Source organism: Amblyomma americanum, chromosome 7 (assembly GCF_052857255.1).
Source record: "Amblyomma americanum isolate KBUSLIRL-KWMA chromosome 7, ASM5285725v1, whole genome shotgun sequence".
NCBI classification, from domain to species: Eukaryota; Metazoa; Arthropoda; class Arachnida; order Ixodida; family Ixodidae; genus Amblyomma; species Amblyomma americanum.
In genome coordinates, this window is record NC_135503.1 from 92,905,943 (window position 1) to 92,921,214 (window position 15,272).

The 15,272-nt window shown below is 49.0% G+C and overlaps 1 protein-coding gene across 14 annotated transcripts in view; it reads right to left on the reverse strand.

Moving 5' to 3' along the window:
- Nucleotides 1-15,272, reverse strand: part of LOC144099408 (prestin-like) — a 166,992-nt gene that overhangs the window by 43,099 nt on the left and 108,621 nt on the right. The gene's annotated exons all lie outside the window — the stretch shown is intronic.

Consider the following 15,272-nt stretch of genomic DNA (forward strand, 5'->3'; position numbering starts at 1 on the left):
CAGCCAGCACGATCTGCAACAACTCTTGCCCGCTGGGCTCATCGGTGCAGGTTATTAGTATGTATATATTATTTGAGCTTTGTGGTCATGGTTTATAAAGAGAGAAGAGAGACATCGGAGGTGTCTAGGACGCGGCTCCACAGCGAAAAACTCGCGTTTTTAAGCTGCTCCCCACCCTCCTCCCATGCTTTGTGGCTGCTCCGCGAAAGCCCGGTGTTTAGCGCCGAAAGACAATGAGCTGTGCTGCGCTCTAGATTGCCTATCCTCGCCCTATGACGGAGCTTAAAAACCTTCGGACCATGGCCAGTACGAAGCACTGTTTCGATACCTGAGAGCGCTATGTTTGTGCGACAGATTGTGATTGCGCTCCTAACCCCATCTTTATATTACCTTATTACATCGTATCATTCCTCTCCCCCAGTGCAGGGTAGTCACCTTAACACCTCTCTGGTTAACCTCTATGCCCACCTCTTCTTCTCTCTCCGCACCTCCCTCTGTTAGTAGGCTAAGCACTCACAGCGCATGCTATGGGTAATGCATAGTAAGTAAAAACAAACCGTGCATAATAGCACTTCGGCACGGAGGACAAAGCAAAATGAAGCTGTAAACACTCGAAACACAGGGGAACGCCTGAATCAAGGTCGCACGTTGTCAGGGGCATAACATATCTTGATTTCTTTTATTCGCCAGAACTTCGGTGATACGTGCACACTACGCGTAAAGGTCAGTTCCCTACTGGGTTAGAGTGCAGTTTTTGTTTACTCTCCGATTGTATTTGTTTTTTCCCCTCTGAACTGCACGCGAACTAGAGTGCTGAAGGAACAAAACCTAACTGCGCGCAGTGCCGGCGACCTCGCCTAACAAGGCCCGCTAGTCAATGGCACGGGCCAGGTGCAGGAGGCAGCTGTAGGCTGGCGCAGAAACGCGAATAAAACGTAAAGGCGCGCGCTGATCGAAGGCCAAGGTCGCGCGCGTGTGCTGGGCGGTCGGTCGGTGGGACGCTTGGGCACGGCTGCTGCCGCACGTCGAGGGAAACGACGCGGAGAAAGGCCGCGCAGAAAACACGCCGCCCGCTTTCCGAGGGAGCATGCTGCAGCGTTGCAGAACGGCGGCCGATAACACCAAGGCCTACAACGCGTGCCATGCGGAGGCGGTGAGCTGCCAGTACGCGTGGATCAAACACTAACCAAACCGGAAATTAGGAAAGCGCGAGCAGAATGGCGAGGGATGCGAACAGGTCCGGAGGTATCCGTATGATGGAGGTATCCGTATGAGGTATCCGTACCCGTGCATGATGTCTCGGCACATCAGTTTACGAAGCCAATTGCAGTCGAACCTCGTTATAACGAAACGTTTTATAACGAATTATTGGATATAACGTAGGAATGACGATTCTCCTTGGAAGCACGGTCAACGCGGGCATTAACGAAGCTGTCGTTCTAACAAAGAAATCGCCGGGCCCCTTAAACTGTGTTTTAACTTACCCACGAAACGCATAGAGTCTCGCGCTATAAAAGCTAATAGAACAGAATACAAGGCGAATCAATAAGCTAATGAATGACTTCATTTCAGAAAAGGATGGACTGTGTCACGAGTGAGGAAGGGAGGAGGTTAAGAACTGAGGATCCTTGGTGGCTTGTGCTTAAACCCGTATTGCTGTTCGGGTCTAGGCCAGGAGGTGCGCATTCTAAAACGGTCTCATCGCCATGTTATGGGTGCACGCAGGGTGGTACAAATCTGTGCACCCAAATAATAAATTTGTAGCGTCGTGACTTGGATACAAACAAATAAATATTTATCGCCGTAGTTGCGTTCCATGAAATTACGAAGGCGGTGTACATTCACTATAGGCGCAATAACACGGCGTCAAAGCGGCTTGTGGAGAACAGAGGAAAAGTAACAAAGAATACAAAATAAGTATAAGGAGAGATAAGAGCGGAAAATGGGTGACACTTTTTACATCGGCTAGACCATGCGTAGATCTGCGCAGCGCGATTAGGCATTTGCATGCAATTCAAGCTCACTTATAGCACACGGCGATGGGTTGCAAGCATGAACAGAGCGGGGCGGAGGGATGGGGAATTCTAACGCGAAAGCAATTGCAGCAATTAAAGGAAGAACCAGCGCACCTCTCGTTCAGCGGTAACGACGCTCCCGCACCAACCGGCAGTCATCGTGCATAATGTAGGCGCGCCAAGAAATCAGCTAGCAAATGAGCACTGCTCAAGGTAGACATCGCTAACTTTCGTATCTGGTTTTTAGAGGACGTAGTCGCGACAAACTAAGAGCTCCTCGCACTTCAAGGAAGTCGGGGCGAGACTTCGAGAACGTCCGCATCGTAGCCGGAACAGATGGAGAATCGGTTGTTTTTCACCGCCGGCATTCGTCACTGGGTTCGCGGTAAAGCAATGACAAATGTTCCGAATCGATGTTGAGGCGCCCTCGAGTCGAATTCCAGCACTACTATATATACCTAGACAGCGGTAACTCTTTAAATTCGCGGGAACGAATAAGCTTTGCTTACTCCAACACCTGAAATGACCGGTCCGCAGTGCATGACACAGTCCGGGGCACAAAAGAGAACCCCAGCCACCAGACTCGGTGGTGGTGCGAGAGATTGTGCAACCCACAAGTACGATGTTAAAAAAGTACGAGGCTAAAAAACAAAACAAGAAAAAAAAAACAAAACTGAGCCTTTAGGTCTGCATTAACGAAGATTGCACAGAAATCCACCAGGAACGCCACTCAGCAAGCCATATTGTTCAAAAGGGTCAACGGTTGGCATGACGAACATGGTGCATTCATTTTCCCTGTCGCCTCACATTTAACGCGTTCAGAAGAAGAAACGAATGCCGTATTGTCTGGGTGATGCTTTCACGACGCTAGATAACAGTGGCGAAAGAACTGCACTAAACAGGAGAGTCCTTCAGTGGCGACAGTTCGTTGTTGACGCCAGCCTATATAGCGCTTCCAAAGCGAAGTTATGCCGTCAGCAGCGATTGGACTTCATAGCAACAATTCAAACATTACACTAGTCCAGAAACGTTTCCCGAGAAACACTTCCTTTGGATTCCCAATTTTCGTCATTTCGCCATCGCCGTGGCAAATTATCTATAAGTGTTCTGCGTCTGTCTGCGTCCACCCTTTCATGTGACTAGAAACGGCCAGAGAATCTTTTCCAACTAGTATCAGATATTCTCAGATCGGCTTTCACCTATATTGGGTCTTGGGCATTTGAAAGGAACTGCCTTTAACACTGCAACACACCGGTTTGCTTGTAGAAAAAAAAGCAAATTTAAAGTGAGAGTTCATGACAGCGACTTTCTCAGTTGTCGCATGCTATCGACCGTAGCACGAAGTGAAAGTCTAACGCTCAGAAGACACTTAAAGGGACAGTGAACACAACTCCGTCCAATTATTGCTGATATGACCAAAAATCGGTTTACTGGCTCATTCTGGCCTTGCTGCATGGCGTTTTCCCGGCAGCAAAATACGCACTTATCGGCAAAAAAAAAAAATGGATTTCAAAATCATCCGGCAAGCCGATTCAAACTTGTGACGTGGTTACCGAAAAGGACTAGCTACCACCGTTGTGTAGTGAATGGCAGACGAAGCGTAGCCTCCGGGATCCACGAAAACAAATCGATGTTGACGCACGCAATTTAATTGCGAAATAGGCCGGTGATGGCACCATCTGCATTTCACATTTTGATATTTTCTAGCTTACAAAAACTCGGTTTTCAGTGAGCGTGATCTCTTTGGGATCACAACACGGTACCCAATCGATACCGGCCAACTTATATTTGGTCTTAAGTGTTGCATTACACGTCGTTCTTCTCTATATTTTTTTTTTCCTGCGGAGGTAGCAGGAGGCAGCCACGCAAGTACTTCTAGAACGGTCGCTATAGCACGTGTCGCGGCGCGCACGCATGTGTGCCGGCACGTGCACTCCGCTACACGTGTTTCCACCGTTACTCTAACGACGTGTACTTATTTATTTGCTCATTACAGCGGCCTGCCCACAGGTCATCCCCCAGCATGTGCGCTATTCCGCGTTGCGTGGAGCAATGCCTTGACCGGACATTTCGAAATCACCCTGCGCCCCCACCCCCCTCTTCAGGCGTTAAAAATCACTCAGTTATGCAAAGGCCATTAGAGAAGGTCACACAAACGAAACAAAAAGAAAAATATCGCCCGCTTGTTCTCTCCGCCTGTCTCTCTACGACCAACCGTTCTGCGCGGATAGCTTTCGCGCCGCTGCGAGCTAACTAGCGCATGGCAACAGGCTGTTTATCGGGCTAGTCACCCGCCCTACCATTGTTGGGCACCCCATCGCGCGGTCGACTGCATCAGCGACTGCTGTTTGCACAGTTGCCGTTACTGAGAAGCACCTTATGCTTCGCTTTTATTTTTTTTTCATCGACAGCTGTATAAGTGACTTTCTCCGGTGCCGCGTGGTCGCGAGATGTCGAACACGAAAACTTCCCGACTCCATCTCCTGACAGCATTGTGAAAGACCACTCGTGAGTTATGGTCCGAACAATAAAGGACGTATTTGCAAGCAAGTCGGGAGTTTGTGCAACGTAAGCTCATGCGCTCAGGTGGGTCGGAGAGTTGACGTGAGCTACGGCTGAAGTGGGTGTAAGCTGCAAGGCAAATGCGCCACCGTTGAGGACACCCCTGCTGGCTTCTCTGAAGAGGACACGTGTACAGATGGCAAAACACATGTCCAGAACTATCTAACTGTGTGTTCCGCAGCTCCCAAAGCCGCTGCGACCGGGAAGGCAAAAATGACATCCACACCATTTTTAACCAAACGTTATCGCTAGATATCGCCTTTAAGCATTAAACCCGCCCAGAATGTGTTCTAGACAAGCGTTTTGCCCCGTGCACCACATGATTCGCTGCGAAAGGTCGCTCTTCCGTAGGGCAACAGGAAGGATCGGACACTGAATTATGATACAAATGGACACGCTGGCTGCTACAGACTTTCCCGGGTGCTTATGCGAGTGGTGGCAGCGGTTTGGGTGGGGTAAACATGTGGAAGATTGTTTTCTTCTGGCGGGTCATTATGACAAACGACTCACTGATCATAAGGAGAGAAGCGCTCTCTGGAGTCTCGAAGATGAAGCTTCACTCTTCGTGTGCCAGGTTCGCATTTACACCGTGTCACCTTGAATTACAAAGCTAAAAGGGTGCGAGCCACCTCTCCCCGCTTCTGACAAGTTCGACTTCAGGAAAAAAACGAGAGCCGGGTAGAAAATACGAACAGGCAAATTAGATCATCCATCAGGCAGCAAAATGTGATGGAACTTCATTTGGCATTAATAGAGTAGCTGGGATAGCAATATGTGACGCCCATGAAGAGGCGATGCCCATTCTATTTGGTCGGCATCGCTGACTACGCACGAGATGAGAAGATCGAGGTGGATGCGTCTCGTGCACGGCAAGCGGACCCGGCTGGTTTCCGTCGCCCGTCGTGGTCTGAATAAACCCCTGCATGTCCATAACATCCTCGTGGAGTATATTACGGGGATGAATTTATTCACAGGATGAACGGGGAATGGAACGGGGGGGGGGGGGGGGGCAATCTTCCACAAACTCACTCGTAGCGAAGAACGAATCTGCCAAATGCTCGGTAGTTGTTGTTACTTTTACATTTTATTTTGTTTTCTCCTTCAATCTCTAAGCTCTCAGGGGTCGAGCAACCATGCAACCCTCGTGAATATCTTTTCTTTCTTTCTTTCTTTCTTTCTTTATTGAAGACATTCCGTTACAGAAATGCCTTGGGGGACGCGACAAAAGGCAATAGAACATGCCTGACGGGGCCGCGCCCCCCTTGGCTGCGCGTAGTGCGGCGCGAGGGGTTCCTATAGCGCATGACAAAAGCGATGCAAGCGTGCATGCGTGTGTACAGTGTCGTTCAAAAGTTCTCAGGCCACACGGTCTGCTTTTGAGCATTGTAGTCGGAATCCTGCCGCGCGTATGAAGCTGTCAAGGTTTCAGCGTTGGGGATGAGACTCCTCCAATCTATTCATGTATGCATGCATGCATGTACAGGTACGGACGAAAGTAAACGGAGCACGCTATTTCGTTCAAACATTTTTCACGCGTTGCCTAATTTAAACTGGAAGCTGTGGTATTTTATAGGCTGGTATCGGGTGCTAGTGCGGCTTGTCGTGCCCAAATAATGTTTTTTTTTTCATGTCCGATAGGGAAGGTGTGATTCCAATTAGAACGTATTGGCGTGTTCCGTTTACTCATGGCCGCATCTGTAAGTATGCCTGCATGTATGCATGCACGCATGTCCGCGTTTATGCATGCCTGCATGTGCGCATGTATGCATGCCTGCAAGTCCGCATGAATGGATGTCCGCAAGTCCGCATTTATTCATGTTTGCAAGTCCGCATTTATGCATATCTGCATGACTGCATATCTGCATGACTGCATATCTCCATGGCTGCATATCTCCATGGCTGCATATCTCTTGACTGCATATCTCCATGACTGCATATCTCCATGACTGCATATCTCCATGACTGCATATCTCCATGACTGCATATCTCCATGACTGCTTATCTCCATGACTGCTTATCTCCATGACTGCTTATCTGCATGACAGCATGTCTGCATTTATGCATGCCTGCATTAATACATGTCTACATTTCTGCCTGTCTTCATGGATGTGTGCATTATTCATGTATGCGCTAGGCTCTTGTGAGAATATTTCGAGACTCCCCGATGCAATCACGAAAATATATTTACGCATGTTCGATAGTGCTACTCTGCCGAGTAAGTAAGGCAACATCTGACAGCCGCTTCTGGCTCCTACGCTACTTTGTCATCTCTGCCGGGCTTATTGACCGATCTTGCAAACAGGCCATCTTTTTGTCTGGTTACACTTTCTCCACTACGAAGAGTGCCCTCTCTACTCTTTTCAAAGGATCCCTGCAAACTACCCGCAGCCCCAGCCGGAAGTACCTGATCAGCAATTACAACCACCTCTGCAACGTGACCTTTCGAATCGGGGCGTGTTACCAACGTCACTAAGGTTAGCTTTTTTCATGCCTTCCATTTATAACGTCCATTTCCATATTCTTCGATATTTAGCCCAAGCAGCAGTACCGCACTCCACTGAACTCAAGTGTTACTAACACAATATTCACTGCACTTAAATGCTCGCGTATAATGCGGTAAGTTAATCCAATAGGGAGCGCTGAAAGCAGTCTTGAGACTACTGAGACTATTGTCATGCTGATGAAAATAAGCAGCGCTGTTCTAAAGCGAGTACGAAGAAGAACTCTAGTGTAAGAATGCATGTGCGACGTGTAGATTACATAAAAGACTTTTACGTGCAAGGATTCCATGCATACCCGGTAGGTCGTCGTCGTCGTAAGCTGCCACTTGCGCAGTTGCTAAGGGGTCTATCGCTGCAAATTTCCGCTTTGAAGAGTAGTTATTTGTTTTCGTCTCATTGAAGGGCGTCACCAGGAATTATATGTGATGCTATCCTCACGCGCCATTTGCGCATATTGAGTTTCGTTTTCTTTGCATTGCCAAAGTGGACAACACAGATTAGCTGACTTCCAGAGAGAACACGGGGATGCTATGCGCGGTGTTCTGGTTACTTCTTTTGTGGTATTTTATTCTTCTCACCGACTATGCTGTCACGCTGCTCTTAAAAACAGGGATTGATTTTGCACTTCAGCGTTCCGAGTAAAAAAAAGGGCATAGCCTAGAATAATGTCGATAAAAACCATTTTGTTGAAAACATGAGCCAGTCTGGCAATACGTACCGCCTTTGGCCTTGACACACACAAATATCTGCACAGAAACATTTGCCCATGCTGCCAGACTAGCCCTCCGTATTCGTTTGTCGTAAAGCTGCTAAAGTCCGCGACAGGTGTTCTCAAGGGCTTGTAACGCGCGCGGTATTAGCAGCACCGACTCACGCGTAGAATATTCGCAAGCCACCGGGACTGGACGCTTCGTTACTTGTGCCCTGCAATGGTGACTCAGAACGGCGCCCCGAGATCAAGGCTCCAACACTATTAACGACAGCGCGGGCAGCACGGCTGCCAGCGATTGAATGCATTCAGTATCTCAGAGCATTGAATTCATTCTCGCAGTTTTGCAGCCAGGCGTCAACGCTGACACGACCACAATCTTTCCCTTTTGTTCTGAACTCCTTATACGGACGCCACGCGAAAGGCTTTCCAGTTCATACCGGTCAAAACCAGCTCAGAACGCACGGCGCCGGCACGTGACGGCAAATAAATCAGGAGCAAAGGCACCAGAGTGAACTGAGAAACTCGAACGCAAATGGATGAAGTGGCCCCGACCTTCACCGCTGCGCCACATCCCATTTCGCTGAAAAAGGCCAAGGCGAGTAGACGTCACGAGAGAACACTACCGCTCATAAAAGGCGATCCCTATTAACGCCAAAAAACGACGGCCGAAATAGCCTGCACAGCAGCGAGTCAGTAATAATTACCTCTTCGGACGGAGTGCACAGTCGTATAAACTCTAAAAATAGCCTCTTCCTTCACGAATTTCGTACTGAGCTAGCGACGAGATTTATACACGAGACCTCCTAGACAAGCCTAATATGTTCAGGAAGGTTTGGTTTATTTTACCGTGCCCTGTCTTTTAGCGTGTCTGGCTGCAGCCCTTCGCACCGAAAGATCAATTGGCCCGCGCCCCTCTTGGCGCCGACGTGCCGAAAGCACAATTTGCTGCCTGAATAAAGTATTTTACTAGTACTGCATCTGCCACTTAACTGCGAGAAAATTTGTGCCAGTTGGCCACAATCTATTTCTTTTTTACCAGCAACACTGGGGTGAACGCGATGGTGCACATCGTTAAGAACGGAGAACGCCAGCAGGCGCAAGACTTTTCAAGCGATTGGGAGTTGTGAATCGACACAGGTTTCAAGGGCGTGCCTGAGTGGCTCCGGCGCCGCGAATGCAGGTGGCGGATTGAACGACGGATCCCCCTCTTGTTTTACGGGCGCTGAGATGGACATCCGCTGCCTGGGAAAATTCCTCGGGACCGTTCCCACAAGTTCTCGGCGCAGGACCCACCCGGGACGCAACTGCATGGTGTCGGGTGTTGGCGGCGACGGTGGGCAGCGGTGCTCGGAGTGATTCACGGCGGACGCCGCTGTGTTTGTTCAAGGCGAGCAACGATGCCCGAATGCTCGCGCTTCGGCACAGACCTCTCGTCATGGAGGAATAAACAAACTAGGAGGGAGCATGGCGTCACGCGCTCAGCCTCTGCAAGCCATTTTCCTCTGACGCCGCTGCCGGGGGCCCTTATGCGCACTGACTCTTGGGAAAAAGGCCCTCCACAGCTGCCAGACTGCCAACCAACGCTTGGATCATGGTGCTTTTCAGACTGACGCAACAAAGCGAGAGGGCAAAACCGAAATCCGATTAAGAGCTACCGCTGCCGTGTCACATGAGGGCCTATCTCCCACGATGCTTTCCATCATATTTTTTATGAGTAGGCTTCAAGATTACTACGTAACGCTCCCTCCTAGTTTTTTTTTTTTCCTCAATGCCTCTCGTCTTGCCCTGAGTGAAACCCTCTGCGCAAGTGCAGCATCGGCCTTTCGTTCCCACGGAGCGCTGTGCAGTGCAGGTGTCTGACCTTCGACGCCGACTGGGCCTCCATTCGGGCTTGCCACCACTGCTGGAGGGACAGCACGGACCGCAACTTGCCGGAAGTGGCGAGAGCGTGTTGTTGGGGACGTCCTGGTGGGCGGTTTACCAAGACTGGGCACGTGACGGAAATCACAGTGATTGGACGCATTTAAATGAACTAAACTCCCCAAGTAGGGACCCGAGGACAGGGGACCCTGTTTAAGCAGCCGTTTAGCATGGGTGCGAGCACCTTCCGATTCACTCTTGACACTCAAGGTTGCCTTTTGAACTCTGTAAAACTGTAAACAAACCATTTTAGTCTCACCCCCCTCGAAGCACATCTCTTTTCATCGTCACTCCGTAGCAGAAGCCTTCCGAGCAGAGACCCGTGGATTTGGCCAGGCCAGAAATAGCCCAGGTGAACCAAGGGCTCACCTTAAACAACAGCAAGTCGGATGCAACTCAAGTACACAGCAGCAGATGCCCATCGGAGGAGGCCCTCCAGCCATTGGCGTAAACCGGTTTTGATGACTGCACGGTTAATCCGATTAAGCCGCGGTTAACGCGGGGAAAAGCAGCTGGGGAGGATCAGGTAACAGCAGATCTGTTGGAGGATGGAGGGGACATCGTGCTAGAAAAACTAGCCACCCTGTATACGCAATGCTTTATGACTTCGACTGTACCAGAAGCTTGGAAGAATGCAAACATTATCTTAATTCATAAGAAGGGAGACGCCAAGGACTTGAAAAATTACAGGCCGATCAGCTTACTATCCGTTGCCTACAAAGTATTTACTAAGGTAATCGCTAATAGAGTCAGGGCAACGTTAGACTTTAATCAACCAAATGATCAGGCAGGCTTTTGTAAAGGATATTCCACAATAGATCATATTCACACTATCAATCAGGTGATAGAGAAATGCGCAGAATATAACCAACCTCTATATATAGCTTTCATTGATTACGAGAAAGCATTCGACTCAGTGGAAACCTCAGCAGTCATACAGGCATTGCGTAATCAGGGGTAGAAGAGCCTTATGTCAAAATACTGGAAGATATATATAGCAACTGCACAGCTACTATAGTCCTCCATAAAGTCAGCAATAAAATTCCAATAAGGAAGGGCGTCAGGCAAGGAGACACGATCTCGCCAATGCTGTTCACCGCATGTTTGCAGGAGGTATTTCGAGGCCTGAATTGGGAACAGTTGGGAATAAGAATAAATGGAGAATACCTAAATAATCTGAGATTTGCTGATGACATTGCCTTGCTGAGTCACTCAGGAGGTGAACTGCAAATCATGATCAACGAGTTAGACAGGCAGAGCAGATCGATGGGTCTAAAAATTAACATGCAGAAAACCAAGGTAATGTTCAACAGCCTAGCAAGGGAACAACAGTTCACAATTGGCAGCGAAAGCCTAGAAATTGTGCCGGAATACGTCTACTTAGGGCAGGTAGTGACAGCTGATCCGGATCATCCGGAACTAGAAGGATAAGAATGGGCTGGAGCGCATATGGCAAATTCTCGCAGATCATGAGTGGCAGTTTACCAATTTCCCTCAAGAGGAAAGTGTACAACAGCATAATCTTATCGGTACTCACCAACGGGGCAGAAACGTGGAGGCTAACGAAAAGAGTTCACCTTAAGTTAAGGACAACGCAGCGAGCCATGGAAAGAAAAATGATAGGTGTAACGTTAAGAGATCGGAAGCGGGCAGAGTGGGTGAGGGAACAAACACGGATTAATGACATCCTAGTCGAAATCAAGAGAAAGAAATGGGCTTGGGCAGGGCATGTAATGCGAAGGCAAGATAACCGCTGGTCTTTAAGGGTAACGGAGTGGATTCCAAGAGAAAGTAAGCGTAGCAGGGGGAGGCAGAAGGTTAGGTGGGCGGATGAGATCAAGAAGTTTGCAGGCAAAGGGTGGATGCAGCTGGCAAAGGATAGGGTTAATTGGAGAGACATGGGAGAGGCCTTTGCCCTGCAGTGGGTGTAGTAAGGCTGATGATGATGATGATGATGATGATGATGAACGCCTTTCACAAGCCACCTCCCGGAGATGTCACGCCAACAAGTCTAAAGGAATTAACCCCGACGTCATGAGAATCGCTCGACGCCATTGGCTGGAGGGCATCTTTCGAGGGGCATTTGCCGCTTCTTTCTTGAGTTGTGTCCGACTATAGTGTTCTTCGTGCTCCTTACAATAGTTCCCCTTTCTCCCAGTGGCACTGATAGTGAGATAATGAAGAATGGCGATGCTTTCAACCCCTAAGTTGCTAGTGTGGCACTCGAACTTCGACACAAAAGAAGCTATAGTCGTATACAACTTAAGCCTGCAGTAAAGCTCCACCCACATTCAGGACCACCGAACAGGATTCCTCCGTGACAAGAAATATACCGCTGCTAAAGCTTTTCTTGTTAACTCAGCAAGAAGCTAATCATGAGGCGAAATTGTAAGCTCAAGGATTTTGATGCCTGAGGCTTGTTTGTTACAGTCAAATTTGAAAAAGCTGATTTTGATTACTGTTGTAATTGACCAGCGGAGTAATACAGTGCGCTGCGGAATGCGGCCAGTGTTACCAACTGCTGTTTTTTTTTTTAAAGCTGTATCCTTCTATAGCAGTTGTTTTCGCTCGACTCTTACTGCAGCGGCAATCCCGAGGGCAGATACAGCTGTTCGTTGAGCGCTGACATTTGCAGTCAGACTGATATACGTAAAGCGAAGCTCGTATAATGCATTAGCGCCGCATTCACCGAAGAGCTTTGTAAAAGGGGCTAGCCTGGTTTTGGAAATATTCCATAAACACAAAGCTGTGCGCACGACTTCTGACCTTTGCAGGGTCGTTGCGGTCTAACTTCATCAGTACGCTTGGCTGGCAACACTTATCAGGAAAACAAAAATGCTTTTTCTTTGAAGCTCCTGTAGCAATCAAGATAATCAGCAAAGTATACCTTTCGCTGTCACAACATACTGCGTACGTTTCCAAAAGCGGCAATATACTAGCCTCAAAGTCGCTTTTTTAAATGTGAAAACCGCCGAGATGTTAAACGTAACTGTCTAGCCACTACTTAATGACCTGCGGAGAGTTCGCAGATATAAATGCCAGGTTCAATCTGCCAATGGTACGCGAAACGCGAAAGGCATGGCTCCACGCCCACAGTCTTCGAGGTCGTCCGGAACGGAAGAGCGCCCTGCCACCCAAAAACCATTTGCACAAATATATCAAGTGGATACGGTAAGTGCTAGCAACATTTGTGAGTCATTAAACAAAGCGAAATAAATGGACAGACGATTACGATAGTCGGTAATGCGAAAATTGAGCGCAGCTCATCACCCGCCACCTGCCGCTGCTGGCAGGCGGCGTGTTAAGCTGCTAGCCACTCTCCGCCTCCTTCCCATGGCAGCTACCTTCCGCGTGTATATTCCGCAGCTCTTGCTGCGACAGGTGACGCTTCGCTCTGCTACTACCTGCCACGGTTGTCACGTGTCATGTTACGCCGACTACGTCGACGCGGAAGCCAGGAAGGGGCACCTAAAGCTCTAAAACTTAAATTCGCTCCTCCCATGTGCGTGAGAATGTACTGGTAGACGCCCTTGAGGGGTGAGCCTTTTTTCAGCCCAGTCCACTGGTCCGAAGACCCACCGAGTACGGTCAAGCGACTGGCCTCCTGAACAGTGCAGATACTCCTTGGAAGTGTGGGATGCGACCTTCTCGTTGTTTACATTCGCGCATTCCAGGAAATAAAAACAAAATCAGAGCTCGTAAAAATGGATCAAAAGCGGGAGACGCGAGGAGAAAGCCAAGAAAACAAAGCGAGCGCCATATCGTTTTTTCTTCCCGTCCTCGAGCTTGGTAAGTTCCACGAAACTCTCATGGCGGACCCAGGGGTCGCATAATTTGCATGGCCCAAGCTTTACGATCGGCCTTGACACCGCAGATTCGGACCAGTGGTTCCCATTCAATCGGCGCGAAATGAGGTCGCGCACTGCAGCCGCCCGCTAAGGCGTGATGCTGGCGCGCGTCCAGTTGTGCGGGTTTGGGGCACTGCCGCGACTATTACGGGGGCGAAGCGACGGGCGAAACGAATTCATCGCCCCCCTTACGGGTGCGAGTGACGCAATAGGTGGCGATATTTGCGAGTGGCGATGCACATCTTCCGAGGGTCGGGCAATTCCAGAGTTCATGACGTAAATCGCGACCGCCAGGGTGTGTGCGCCGTTTCCAAACGCAGTGAGATGTCACGTGGTATATTATGCGGGATGTCTCCATGAGCTCCTGAATTGCTCTCTGTCACGACAGGCTCTCTCTTCGAACGTGAATGGAAACGCGGTCGCGAGATCAAACCGGCTGTCTCTGGCATACGAGCCTCGGGAAACGCGTCAACGGAAGGGCGAAACTCTCCAGACCGGTCGCTGAAGGCACGACCGGAGACCATTCGTGTTTTTCCACAGAATACGGAGTCGCAAAGCTGCGCTCGCGGGCAGTTGGAGACTCGGCGCTTCCTCCTCACGTCTCAAGGCGACGATGTCTCCTTCTGGCCTTAGGACGCATGCACAAAGTATGCCACGTACAAACAATGATAGCTTTTAAGGAGTAGTTGATTTATGACCGCACACCACGAACACTTCCCATTAGCTATAGACGGGGCGCGTTTTCGTATCGTACAGTTCTAGAATAACAACAGCTTTGTTGTCTTGTCACTGCATTCCAACAGCAACAGCGCACACAGCGTGTTATTGGAAGGGCATTATTGCAATAAATGAAAGCGAGTATTATTGTAATAAATGAAACGTCGTTAACAGCATTACACTGGCGAGTATAGATTCGAGCAAACCCCGGGACATTTTTGTTTTAAAACACGCCGATACGTTTCGTATCCCGCTGAGGCGACCTTAGTGGTTTGGTGGATAAAGGCGCCGACAAACAAAGCGATCAATTTTTGTAAGCGGTGCGCAGCCTCTGACGAATGCTACCGAGTTCATCTACCCGTAAAAATTTCACAATCACGATCTACTGCGCGCATGCGCATTTTATTCCTTGCCACTTGCACATCTGACGAATGAAATATGCGGGAGGAACGGCCTTACGCAAGCTCCTGGACGGCATTGTTAACTCGCTGCACATTTCTCGTGGATTTAATACGAGCGCATTGAAAATCCGATCGATCGTGCAGCGGATAAGAAGACGTGTCTATGGGCTCTGCACGAATTTATACGTAGACTCCTCCTCCGCGCAAATGCACCGCACAACACCATTCCTAAGAATTTCTAGCAAAGCAGGCATTCACTCTTTAAAGTGCGAACAGAGACGAGGGACGAAGAAGAGGTGCACAACACAAGCGCTCGTCGTCTCTGTTAGCGCTGTATGTTTCCTTTAAAATGAACATAACCCAACTAGCCCAACTTTCCGTCGTACTGCAGGCATTCACATCAGATCCACTTGAAAGGCGCCTCTTAATATTGGTCCTTTTCGGCATTCATGGTAAGTCGTATCGCGAGCATAACTGAACATTTAAAAATCGAAAGCACATGCTTCATGAATAAGAATAACGAAGCGCTGTCCATAGAAGCTCGCCATAAAATTCTGTTATTCCTGAGCTGGCTTGGAAAAGAGGATAAGCAAACA